At 33.5% G+C, this 14,647-nt stretch overlaps 1 non-coding gene across 1 annotated transcript; it reads right to left on the bottom strand.

Moving 5' to 3' along the window:
• Positions 1-1,351: 1,351 nt before the first annotated feature.
• On the bottom strand, positions 1,352-1,424 carry TRNAN-AUU (transfer RNA asparagine (anticodon AUU)). Its single transcript has one exon. It is a non-coding gene; the product is annotated as a tRNA-Asn (tRNA).
• Positions 1,425-14,647: the final 13,223 nt, after the last annotated feature.

Genomic DNA, 14,647 nt, shown 5'->3' with positions numbered 1-14,647 from the left:
ATGGAGTAATAATCAATTAAATCCCACTCGAGTTTTGATTTTCACCTCTAGTGAGTTTATTGTTAATAATATTATGTACAGTACTTCGCTCATTCTAATCCTCCTCTTCAGGATCAAGAACACTTTAGATCACAAAAGGCTTCCTCCTAGCTCTGTCCTTAGCAGACAACAATAATTTGTACTTTGTACCAGAGATACGTTCAATATATATGTAAAATTATAGAGGCATCAGTTTACGGAATACCGCTTATAAAATTGCTGCAAAGATAATTAGGGTACCCGAAGAATAAATGTCATAAGTGAGCTATTATTATTAGGGGAGGAACAGAGCGGTTTTAGAAAAGGTAGATCTTGTTCTGACTGCATATTTATAATACAAGTTATACAGAAGACAAGTGGATTTAATTTGCCCACTAACTATATTTTATTCGTAGATTATGAAAAAGCATTTGATCGTGTCTAAAGAACAAACTATGGGAAAATAATGAGAAAAAAGAGAAACAAAAGTAGTAATAGACAATGGATACAGAATAGGTGACATCAAAGAACTAATAAATCAAGGTGTTAAGTAGTGGTGTCCCATTTCAAATGAACACATAGGATCTTCAAAAGATTATGGCTGATTATAATCTAAAATTTTCATCTACTAAAACTAAGTATATGGCCTTTCAGGAGAAAACTATCAGAAGCAAATTAGTTATTAATGATAAATCAACGGAACAGGTTTCGAATTTTAACTATTTAGGCTTCAATATATCACAGGACTGAAGTGAAGATATAAGCTTACATGTTAAGCTAAACAAAGAATAAGTGGGACTATTAGGAAATCTTTAAGATAAAAACACGAAGTATACAAACGAAATTTTATAAAGTCTTAGCAATTCCGATGCTGATGTGTAGCTGCAAAAACTGGACAATAAAGGAATAGATTGAAGAAGAATATAAACTACCGAAATTAATGTTTTTAGAGTAGTAGCTAATGTTACTCGTTTAGACAAAAACAAAAATTCAGATATCCGCAAAGAGCTAAATATATTGAATAATTTCAAGGGAAAAATAGTTCCGGGGCCGGGTATCGATCCCGGGACCTCTGGTTGAACGTACCAGCGCTCTACCAACTGAGCTACCCGGGAACTCCACCCAACACCGTCTCAACTTTTCCCTTTATATCCACACAACTCGCGTGGGCTGACGAAACGCCAGAGACCCACATCGAGTGCACACAATCTCTGTGTGACTTGGAATTGTGGTTTTCTGTTAACGTACACAGTGACGTATATATTATGCAAATCTAGTCTTTCAGGTAAAGCTCCCTGTAAAGCAGATTTGAATAATTTCAAGAGAAAAATTGTTCCGGGGCCGGGTATCGATCCCGGGACCTCTGGTTGAATGTACCAGCGCTCTACCAACTGAGCTACCCGGGAACTCCACCCGACACCGTCTTAACTTTCTCGGAACAATTTTCCCCTTGAAATTATTCAAATCTGCTTTACAGGGAGCTTTACCTGAAAGACTAGATTTGCATAAGCTAAATATATTTATAATTTAGAAGAAACTACGTAGGCTATTACACAACAAAAACACAACTGGTACCAGAATATTTTAACCATGAACAATAAATATGCTACCGAAAATAGTACTAAATTACAATCACAAGGATACTGAGATATTGGACGACCTAGAAAAAGGTGGCAAGGAAAATTCCCTGAAGATGGGACAGGCCAAAGGCCTAACCCGTAAATCAGATGATGATGATGATGATGATGATGATGATGATGATGATGATGATGATGATGATGATGATGATGATGATGAAAATTCTTAATATTACTTTCCTTAGTTATTGATATGCATATGTTTTTAACACGCCAGATATTTTCTTGTTATACGTTTCATATGGAATACGACAAGCTTTACTGATTCAACGCAAGTCTCAAGATGCTGGAATAGGTTTCTCATATTATGTTCTTTGAGTTAGGAAGAATATGAACAAATAGAAGTTGGACCAAAAGTCGTTACCCCCATTTCGACAGCAGTTTCGAAGTTTAACGTTCTCATGTCTCTCCAAATAATGGGCATTCTCGCCCCCCTTCTTCCTTGAGAATGCTAACAACATACAGTGACAGTAACATCTCTGTCTTTATGTGCTCATAACTATGCAGACTTATTCAAGACGAATTTAGCCAACGATATATTGATAGGTATGTCTAATATGAATATGTGCTATATTTTCAGGAAAGTGCTATTGCCGACATACTGTAGAAAGACTGTGCAAGAAAATCTTCCCTTTTTCTAGAACACGTCATATTTCGATTCGGGAACGTAACCTGGCCTGCGGGGTCGCCAAATTTATCAGTATATGACTACTTCTTGTGGGGTTATCTATAGTAACGTCACAAGAGATCTGAGATTTGCCGATAAATCCACGAGACGAAGCTAGTGGATTTATTTGGGAAATCTCAGACCTCGAGTATATTATTAGGACTATTTCGTGAACAAAATAAAAATGTAAATAATATATCCCGAAAATTCGCTCACAAAATGTTAATAATTGTATATTTATGAATATTTAACCTATTCAAACATTGTAAGGTCGAATAACGATTACTGCAATAAAAAAATTGAATGTTATTCAGTAATGCCAATTGAGAAAAGCGAAATACAGGTTTAAAAATGTTAATTACATGTACTGCGCTTTTCTCTTGTTATTATACCAGAAATAAGTTTTCATTATCAGCCGAAATCATAATTTAATTTAAACATTTTCATCTTTACATTTTGTAAGTATGTAAGTAATCGTGTAGGGCAGGGGTAGCCAACGTATGGCACGCCAGTCGTTTTCGATATAGGATATCTAAAACTTCTAAAAATTGTAACGTGATGTAACATTTTAAGCATTGTTATCAGAATCTACAAGTGAAAATTGACTAAAAACATGTATTATCTTCACGGAAGTAAATTTCATGTTAGATAGTGTTATTATTGATAACAAGTACAGGGACATCATTTTATTTTTACTTCAATATGCAGTCAAAGTCGTCTTATGATCACAGTATGCAGTAGTGAGTGAGTGAGTGAGTGAGTGAGTGAGTGAGTGAGTGAGTGAGTATAGTACATTCCAGAAATATGGTCGTATTTTTCGATGAATAAAGTTCATTCATTATTGAATCATATTTTCGCACAGGTACTGTATCCGTTTGGTTACGTCGCTTCCCTGTTTCTAACATCCGTTTCTACTGGACCCTCTGTAAAGGCTAGTGCCTGGGCTGTCTTAGCTCTTTTCTGAAAACATTTGCTGTCAGAAATTGTAAGTCTATGTAATAGTATGCAACTGTTCAAAATATTTTAAATCAAAGGGCCTCGTTATGTAACTGTCACGTGATTTCCCCCTTTCTACGACCCTGCGACATAGGCCTAACTACTTGGACGGACAGTAGACAAGCAATCTGAGTAAATTTATCTGTGCGAATCGGGCAGAAGTGAAGTGATTACAATACGTAAGTAAGATACTCTGTTATAAAGTAGGTACAGAATTATTATTTCAAGAGGCACAGGATTATAGCCCCCATATTGACTGATGCTTTGCATTATTTATTTTGGGATTACTGTAAAACAGTTGTGTTTGTTAAACATCCTACAACAATAGAAGAATTAAAGAATTACATTCCAGAAACAATATATTCAATTTCAGAAGATATATTTATAAACGTTTTGGATAATATGCACACAAAAGAAATGATGCTCGTATAGAAATAAACGGCAATATTTTAAAAATTTGTTTAAATATCCAGATTTTGATTATTTTTCAATTCAAATGAACTCTCCATATTGCATTCTAATGTGCTGTAGACAGTATATTATACATTGCATAATGAATACGTCCACTTGGATAGTTAAGTTATTGAGTAAAAACACTTATTGTTAATACTGTACTGTATTTTGAGTAAATAAAAACCTAACGAAAATTATCATACTGAAAATCGCAATAGTTCCTAGTTTACGTAAATGGATGCACTACTTTTCTTCCCCTCTATGCCTAGTAAAGTGATTTGTTTGTATTTTACAGTAGTATCATCAAATTCCGGTCGTGGAAGGGGGTAACATATTATTTGCGGTCCTCAACCGTTAATTCAAAAGTATAGTCAGATTAATTTTAGAAATGTTAATAAAAACAAAATGATGACACGGTATTACCGCTTAACTTTCAACATGGAGAAGTCGAGGTTGTCCATAGGCTCTTCCTTTGCTTTTCAGGACGACGATTCATAACAAGTTTGAGAAGAATAATGTTAAAGATATGTCCTCGGAGTGGTGCACACGTACGGTACTATACCGTACAATTCAAATACTTGCCTGTAGTGATTGCAGGGGTAGGAATAGTACTAATGGGTTGATTTCTGAAAAATGATACTTTCAAAGGAAGAAAAATACTAATGTAGCCTACAATGCTTATTAAAGTAGTGGTATTTCATCACATTCTTTCAGTTTTGCTTTCAAATGTGTACATAATAGCGTTGTGCATTACAGGAGCTATGTTCGGTTGAAATTTGTCGAGTATGACGAAGTTCGATATTCGCCGACGTTCGCTCTGCAGAAGGAGGCCTGTCGTGTTTATCCCACCTTGTTATATAAATATTCGCTGTCTTCCACTCATGTTTTAACCGCTTAAGAAATTTGCCACAAATCTTGCGATTAAGTTTTCATATGCTATACCTAAGTCGAAGTTTCTAATATCTTGGTTGCCTCTCTCATGTTCGAACACTGCAGAACACTAGCACATAACTTTCATTTTCACCTTAAAATTGATTTAAAGGGTTAGGTACAGCTTACCGCAGTAAAATTTTGGAAATATTCAACATTTTTTCCTCCATTAATGTATTTTGTAAAATAATGAAAATTAGTAGCCTATGTGTAAAACACTGTCCTTCTGCTATATGAAAAAAATATTTTTACTATTTAAAAAAAATATTCACTTTTTTTTTTTTTTCAAAATTCAGTTCACTGTGCAGTGATGAAGCGTTTCCTACATAACTCAAAAACTATCCAACATTCTGTGATGATATTTTTTGTGTGTATTTATGCATGTCATATCTACAGTATGACGCAAGATCATTTCTCTACCTCTGATAGATTGTCTGATAAAAAATAAATTCATTTTAAAAAGAGGTCATATATAAGTATTTTCTTATAACACAAAATAAAAATATATTATTTATTAAGGAATGTAGTTGGAAGAGCATGATATTGTGAACATTAGTTTCAGCAATAAAATAAAAGAGAGAAAGAACATGAAAAGTTAACAAGTTTATTATGAGTTATGAGGGAAGCGCTTCATCACTGCACAGTAAACTGCCACCATTTTGAATTTTGAAAAAATATATAAATAATTGTTTTAAATCGTAAAAATATTTTTTTAATATAGCAGAAGAACAGTGTTTTACACATACCAATTTCAATTATTGTACAAAATACAGTAATGGAGGAAAAAATGTTGAATATTTCCAAAAATTTTACTGCTGTAAGCTGTACCTAACCCCTTAAAGAATATGTGTATTTCCTGCTGGAAAGGTAAATATCATCGAGACGTCGAAAAATTCTAGTAATAGAACTTCGAGATGTAGAAAAAATATTAGTCTACATATAAATTATTTATGATTACGCAGGGAGATTAAAATTCTTCGAGCTATCGAAAATCGAGTTATATAAGTTCGACTGTACTTTATAGTGGTTCCACATGAAGAATTTCTTACCTACTATACAATTCTCAACATGACTGTCTGCATTCGTCACATTTATCAGTTTCCACAGTTTTTGTCACATCGTCTTGGCTACCTTAGAGACTTTTAGCCGACGTAGTCCCTACCCTGCTTCACCGTAATAGACAGCCAGCTACTATTCAGAAATCTTTAACTTTCAACCAAAATTGTGAGATGATATTGAATCTGTCACGAAACATACAATTACTCGCTGATGGGCTGTCAGCCATCGTCTCTAGTGAGCTGCTTACCTTTCATCTTTTAATGCCAAGTGACATGCATTCATTTTCTGGCATTCGCTTTTCATTATAAGCTGTAAAACAATAGATTTCAGAGACAGTCTATTATCACCAACTATATAAAGGACTCGATGCGGCCGTCACGTGTCCATTGTACAATATAATTTTATGTAACTCTAGACACGGTAAATCGATCAGAAAGTTTAAAACTACTGGACTAGAATGAATGAGAACAATGGAGGAAAAGAATGTGGTGTGAGTGTCAAGTAATTGATATGTTGTGCACCGTAATATCATACAGTAATAGTTACAATATGACAGCATGTAGTTAAGGGGAGATTTAAAGCCCTATCTTAAAAACAATATAAAGCCATATCAATGCCCCATTACCTGAGGAACTATTGGATTTAAAATATGATTTTTAGAGGACGCTTATTCATTCCTGTAAATACACTGATCACCAATAACAATTATTGTTACATATTAATTATAAAAATATACGACTTTTTATAGATTCCATTTTAAACACGTTTTCAGGAATTATATTTGTTTAATATTAACCACCAGTATTTAAAAAATTTAACAAAAGCAGATCCATAAAATCACAGTACCGGTACTGTCCGAAATGTGTGGTAAACATATCATGTGATGTACGTAACAGTTTATAAGGAAATTGGGCATATATGTTGAAAAATCACTTTTAAATTATTCATTTACTTAACAACAGTAATGCGCAAATATCTTTAAAAAATTAAAATAGTAACCATTCGAATTAGTGTTGTGATATTTAATCGATTAATTGATCAATTTCTGTTGTAAGATTAATCGATCAAAAATATTTAATCGAATAATCTAGTCGATTAAAATTAATCGGTTGTAGTTGATATTAATTATTATTTTGTTAATATAAACTCATACTAAATATTCCGACAATATTTCTCTCTCTGGAATTGCTTACTTAAAAGCAAAATAGTACTGTTATTTTCTAACTGTAAACCAGGTAGCGTAGAGAAAATCTTTGCACAAACACTTCAGAAAGGGGACAGTGAGCTAGTCTACCTCTATTGAAAGTTGAAACGCAATGCGAAACCCTTATTACGTTTTATGGTTTTCCAAGAAAACTTCCACCTTGTTGTCAGCTCATCTTCCTAGCATATGAAATACATACTTTTCTGGGATTCGTCCCCCTCATCCCTTATAAAATAGCCATGTCTACACTGTGTGCAGTGAGAGCGTAACTACCGTCTTCTCTTTATAAACTCTGGTACTTCGATTACAATAGGGGCCACTCTTCTGTTTCAACCGCTGGCTGTTTGCAGTTGCAGTTTCTGTACTGAGTTTGTATATGTGTATATGAAGGTTGTGTGTTTAGTCTGATAAAGAAAAAAAAATCAGTTTTCTGTGGTTTGTGAAAAGTGTAAACTCCATTATGTCATATGAGAATTTGAGAGGTAAACTCCGTGAAACGTTTGGATTTAAATTGAACGATCGTGGAGAAGTGCTTGACAGAAAAAAGTTTTCTCGGGTTTAGTGATGCAGGAAACATTGTTACTAAACGTAGAGCGGCACTTAATTCGGGGTATGTGAATGCACTCACATGTTTAAAAACATTGATGAAGCAGTATTAACTAGGTGAGTCTTCATACTTTTTGTTATTTATGTTTGTCTCAAAAAATCCCGGAGAAATTGACATAATAAATTATAAGTCTCATAATAATTAATTAAAATAGTTGGTTTGTAATATAACGATACAATATATAGAGATATACAACATTTAACACTTATGCTTATCACCGAACACAAGTTAAATTTAACAATAATTGTGTATTATAGTATATTAAAACATTTTACAACTCGATCAAAACTCGATTAATCTATAGATTAATCGATTAAATTCAAATAGTTAATCGATTAAATATTTTGATCGATCAACAGCACTAATTCGAATACATCTCAAACTAAATCATACACAATTATCCAGACATTCAGATAATAAAAATAAACATTTCAAAACTAGTAATTTAAACCCTCTTTGACTTGTATCATGTTTCCTTCAGAATATACTCGTAAATGTGCTAATACTTAGAAAATACATATTAAATACCTGTACAGTAAATATTGGAATGTGTCAATAAAACAAACAGCAAATTAAGTAAAAAGAACCATATATCTTCAAATAATAAACAGCAAATTTTCAAAATTTGACATTAGGTCTACTTTGGCTAGTATAATTTTCCTTCAAAATATAAATGTGCTAATATTTAAAAAAAATAATACATACTGGTAGTCAACTTTACCACATCAAAAAATTGAATTGTGAAAAGTGCAACATTCCCGCATAAGAATATACATAAAAATACTTGAACTTCTCCAGATGAATTGAAACATAATCATATCTTGATAACTACAAGCTAGTGTAGTAGACTTTCAATCCTTCAGAGGGACAGACTTGTGATTCTCCATTATTTGGTATTTGGAAAATTAAGAGGGAGACTATCAGTAGCCAAGCGAGTAGAACAACAAGTTAATATTAGGATATTAAATATTCCGAAATTAAAGACGAGGAATCTAAGCAACATTATCAGGTCGATATTTCAAATAGGTTTGTCATTTTAGGAAGTTCTGACAGAGTTGAGGAGTTAGATATTAATAGAATGCGAAAAGATATCAGACATAATATCAAAATTGCAGCTGAGCAGAGCATAGATTATTATGAAAATAAGCAAAAGAAGCTGTGGTTTGATGAAGATTTTTGCATGATACTAGAAAGAAGGAAACAGGCAAAATTGAAATTCTTACAGGATCCAGTCTAGACGAATAGATAATTATTTCAATGAAAAACGAGAAGTAAGTCGTACACTTAGGAACAAAAAGAGAGATTACTTGAAGGAAAATCTGAATGAGGTAGAAACATATAGCAAGAATTAAAACGTTAGAGATTTATATGACGGCAAAATTGATTTTAGGAAGGGATATCAGGTAAGGGTAAGTGAGATCAAGGATAGGAATGGTGACTTGCTTCCAGATTCTCATTCCCTCTTGAACAGATGGAAAACTATTTTGAAAAATACTAAATGTAAATATGCCAAATAGAAATGACCGGGACAGTAATGAAATACAAACTGCTGAGCCGTTTATACCCGAACCCACACTTTCTGAAGTCGAAATTGCTATAGAAAAACTGAAAAAGTACTATATTAGAGCAAGAACTCACGTTGTTGATCGTTATTTCGAGGAAAACATCCCTGACACTTACGCTGTTGGAACATATTTTATGAGCTTTCCGATACATCATTCATAACTCTAAACTCTATCTCGTTGGATGTTATGTAATATAAATAACAATCGTAGCGCAGTTACATGAACTATAAAATGTTGTAGCAATAAACCAATGGACATCTCTTTAATTTACTCAAGTGTTTGGAGTTTCCCTTTCCATCTTCCTCCCATCATTTTATGTGGCTCATAGCAGCACACGAAAAACGTTACGGCATATTCCTTATAGGAATGAAAAAATGTAGTATTAATGGAAGAAGTTTTTTTTTGCTATTTTAAAATTGTTCCTTTATTATTATTATTATTATTATTATTATTATTATTATTATTATTATTATTATTATTATTATTATTATTTCTCATTAGACATAACAATAGTAGTAGTATTTTTAACCTGGTGGAGATAAGGCCATCAGTCATTCTCTTCCCCTCTATCAGGGGATTACAACTACAATATGAAGAATACAATATTACAATTATCTAAAAGAAGAACTCGATATACCCAATCTCCTTCAACCTCTAATGCTTCCACAAAACCCACTTCAGATAGATATAATTCAATCAGAAATAGACCTCCTAGAACAAATCACCAAAAATCAACACAGTAAAGAAAATTTAAAACAATTGGCCCTTGAAACCGTCAACATCAGATATCCGGAAGACTATTGGATAAGAATTTATACTGATGGCTCGAAAACAGACCCTCAAGGAAATGTAGGAGCTGGTATTTTTAGTAATCTATTTTGCTTCTATCTTCCAGTTGGTTATAATCTATCTGCCTATGATGGAGAAATTGAAGCTATACATGTTGCCTTAAATCAACTTTTATTCTATATGAATAAATTCACAAACGCCGTCATCCTCTCAGACTCAAAAGCAGCCATTTTGTCCATAAATAAAACTGACCAGCCCTACACAGAGCAAATCAATAATTGTCAAAAAATACTTGCAAATTTAAAAGAACGTGCCAAAACAGTTGTGTTACAATGGATCCCAGGACATTGTAATCTACATGGGAATGAACAGGCTGACACATTAGCTAAGAAGGGTGCCAATCTCAAAATAAACCCACGGAAACCTTTGTCATTTAGCTCAGTAAAACAATATATCAAGCAACTACAAAAAAATCACCAACAAGAACTGGACATAAACATTTCGCAACAACGTAGGAAATTACTGAAGGATATACCTCCTGAACCCAGAAGACTAGCAGTTGCAAGCTTTCGTCTTAACACTGAACATGACATCCTGGGTAAACTCCTCAATCGTCTTGGCATCCTTCCATCAGCATCCTGCATTTTTTGCCATCAACAGGAAGACATGGATAGACAACATCTTGCAGAATGCCCTGCTCTGAAATCCTCCACGGAAGTCGACCGCTACTGGGAAGCCAGAGCCCGGATGTTTTTAATTACTTAATCCGTAGTTTTGTTCACCACTTTCTTGTTTTACCCCCAGTCAATGATAGTAAATATCATGTACTAGCCATTAGACAAATAAATATTACACAATTATAATTACCATTAATATTAAATTCACAATTAAAATTACAGTAAAAATCATTGTACGAAAAGATTACATGATTAATAAAGGCTAGATAATTTATTGCAGAAGTCAAGAACATAGAAAGATTTTTTTTACTGGAGTACAAATTAAACTTAGAATAATAAAATTGCATAGTGATGAAATTACCCAATATTGAAATATTTTGCTATAGATTAAGAGAACTATTTACAAGAAGCCATGTCTGAACGAGTCTCAATTACTGACCAAGTGCCTAGTAAGTTTGCGTTTGAATTTAATTTTATTTCGACAGTCCCTGATGCTAGCAGGTAGCGAATTCCAGAGTCTTGACAGGGCTATTTTTAAAGAGGATGAATATGAGGAGGTACGATGGGATGGTATTATTAGTATTGTTTCATGGCGAGAGCGTGTGTTCAGATTATGATGGAAAGAAAAGTAAGTGAAGCGAGACGACAGGTACGAAGGAACACATACAAGAGTTCAAGATTTCGAAGAGAAGGAGAAGTGAATGCAATTTTTTTTCTTTTATCTAGTTTAAGCCAACCTACTGCTTCCAGTTGCGAACATTACTTACAAAACGTACACACAAATTATGAGCACGTTGAAGTTTCGTTTTGTTGTCGCTGTAAATGTCGGCATAGTCAAAATAGGGCAATACAAACACAAGGGACTTTGTTAAACAAAAGGGAAAACGAAAATTTATTCCTTTTAGAACATGGATAATAGAATATAATTTTTTGCGGGTTTCTGGATTTGCGTGTTCCAGTTGAAATTATTATCCATGTGAATTTTTCACTGAAGAACTGAAAGGAATATACACTGTACTTACTTTAACGGGGGAAATGTCAAGTTGTTTTACGATGTCAGTTTACCGTTTGTGTCCTAATATAATTGTTTGTGTCTTTCCAGGATTTATTTTAAGATGGAGTTTCTTTGTCCATGTCACAATCGAGTTCAGGTTGTCTACAGCGTCGTTTACTCGGTCTAAGCTATATTCATTCATTCATAGTTTTCTACCCAAGGGAGATTTTTTTACTGCAAACTCAGCATTCTTAGTCTCTGCATACGATCTATACATCGTATGTTGTTTATCATCTGATATATTTTTCTGCCCCGAACTTTAGGCATAATATAAGGGGAGGTATTATAAGTAAGAGAAAAAAATAATTGTAAGTGGGAACCAAGACAAAAATTATGTGAAAACGAACTGAAAATTAATAACTGTAAGTATACACCTAGTAGTGTAAGAGAACATAGGTCTAAATGAAGTGAAAATGGTTACCACATGAATAGTGTAAATATATAGAATAAATCATTGGAAGTAGCTTCCTTTATGTGTGGATTTCGGTCTTACAGACATTGCTCTGGTCCTTGGAAACCTACATGTCTAGGACTGAAATGTAGTTTTATTTCGCTTCCATTGTTGTTGTTGTTTTCTAATGCCAGGCGTTTGACAATAAAGTCATTTGGCCTCTTGCAGTCCAATATTTTTCAAAGATATTGTCATGATCCGCCACTGAAGCACAGATTTTGAGGTGTTCCGAATCCATTTCCTGGTTTGAATTGCACAATGGGCAGTTAGTGGACTGATATATTCCAATTCTATGCAGGTGTTTGGCCAAATAGTCATGGTCTGTTGCCAATCTAAATGCAGCTACAGACGATTTGCGTGGTAAATCGTGAATTAACTGTGGATTGTGATGCAGAGAGTTCCATTTCTTCCCTTGAGATTGTGTTATCAAATCGCTTCCATTGTGAATTGGACAAAATATCTCGAGTTAAGATATCCCCCCCAAAAATATATCCAGTAGATTAGAACCATGATACCAGTTAATTGTTACCTACATACTAGAGGAACAGAAAAGTTTTATGTCTGGCAGATGATAAAGGCTCTCTCTCAAAATGTTATGTTTTATGTACATGTTGATGATGAAGAAGAATTACAGTGATCGAAAGCTTTTCTTTCATTCCTTTGGAGAGATTGTTATTGAATTGGAAATAGACTGCTTTTAGGCTGACTTCCAAGAGTTCGCATGCGGTATTTATGGAAAGGTGTTTAGAATTTAAGAACTCATCTTCTGTTTTGAGTTCGCTTGTATTGATGATTATTGAAATACTGGTAAACAGACTAACTACATCGATGATGTCATTATTTTCCATAAGGATTTTGATGGTATCGATAAAACGCCTGGAGTTTTCACAGATAACGAATGGGTTCTTTCTAGGAGCCTTGCCACGACGTGACAATGGAAGCATAGGGAACTGACCATAGGTCTGAGTGGCACACTTCGTTTATGAATTTTTGGTAGTCCTCAGGGATGGGAAGTATGTTTTGTTAAGGAGTAATGTTCTTGAGGATATTGGGGAAGAACACTTATTTGCGTTAGTTATTTTTTTAAGTTTATAAGTTTATTGCCAGAAAAATATAAAACAAAGGAATCGTAAATATGCAAAATTCTAGCACTTCCCTGAAAGAGAGTGAACTCGTTCTATGAGGAGAATTATATATATATATATATATATATATATATATATTAAGTTACGTGCATAAATTACAATAAAGTGACATCTAAAAATTAATATTTACTCATAACAAATTGCTCACATACATTTTTAAATTTGAAACTGTTGCAGTTAAATAGACCAGGGTATTCATTTATTAATTTGTTATAAATTCTAGGGCCGATATTAGGGCCTATTGCTGTGGTTGAAAGCAGTGCTCGTTAAACACTTGGAATCAAACGAACTTATTGCATCCATGCCTTTGGTTTTGTGTTTGTGAATATAATATGATCTGAAATAGGGTAAATTAGGGTCTGCTGGACAGTGGGGCTACGTCCGTCATGACTTCTAGCAGAATGTGTTGCCCATAAGTGGAGAGGTAACACGTTAAAGTACAAATTGTCCAACATGCCCGACTGACCAACAGACCCTAATTTATCTTATGTTTGACTTTTATGTATAAAATTTAATAATACATTGATATAAATTTGATGTCTTTTCAAGACTTCAAATTCTAAGAACAATTTTTCAGTAGGATAATCGAAAGTTTTTTTAGACATGTTTAAATCATTCTTCTCTGTAATAAACGTAGTGAATTAAGGTTAGTTTTGTATTCGGAATTTTATTTTTCACCTTTTTGTTACGGTATTTAGTATTGTTTCTGGACTAGGTGTTGGTGTAATTTTCTTAATAGATTAGTCTTACAATATTCTGGAATATTGAGAATTATTGTGGTTTCGTTTATCAAGGGGTATAATTTTGATATGTTTGCTAGTCTTGAAAAGATTTAAAGCTTGTTGGTTTTGGTCATTTTGCTTTATTTTTGCATAGTTCTGAACCTTTATCTGTATTCTGATACCAGTGTTGCAAGGAGTTTAAAAAAAAAAACTTCGAGAGCACTGTTCATGTTCAGGTTCAAAACTGGTTTATTAACAAATTTTTGGCCAGAACAGAAAATACTACTTTTGATGGAAGGTGGTTAGAGAGAACAGTCCTAGCTTTTTGTACCTGAATCACCAGATTATTTTCTACGCTGTTAGCGTTGCTAGCGAACAAACAACTAACAACAACGCAATGTAAAAACTTGAACATCTAACCGATCAAAGTGCGTGAAGTTTTCACTTGCACTTTATTTTTTTAGCAAAATTACATTGAAATACTATATACCTCATGTGTATACTCTGTACATACTGTGTCTCTGTACTGATTAAAGTGTGGAAGTAAACGCTCAAATTTCAAAATGACATTATGTTCCTTGTGTTTTTTTACTTATTTATTTTATTTACTTATTTTTCATTATCTACATGTCCCTCTATTGTCCATTTTTGGTCAAGAAATGTGCTGTTGATT

This window comes from Periplaneta americana, chromosome 2 (assembly GCF_040183065.1).
Source record: "Periplaneta americana isolate PAMFEO1 chromosome 2, P.americana_PAMFEO1_priV1, whole genome shotgun sequence".
NCBI classification, from domain to species: domain Eukaryota; kingdom Metazoa; phylum Arthropoda; class Insecta; order Blattodea; family Blattidae; genus Periplaneta; species Periplaneta americana.
The sequence above is the reverse complement of the archived record's forward strand: the minus strand, read 5'-3'. Positions and strand labels throughout refer to the sequence as shown.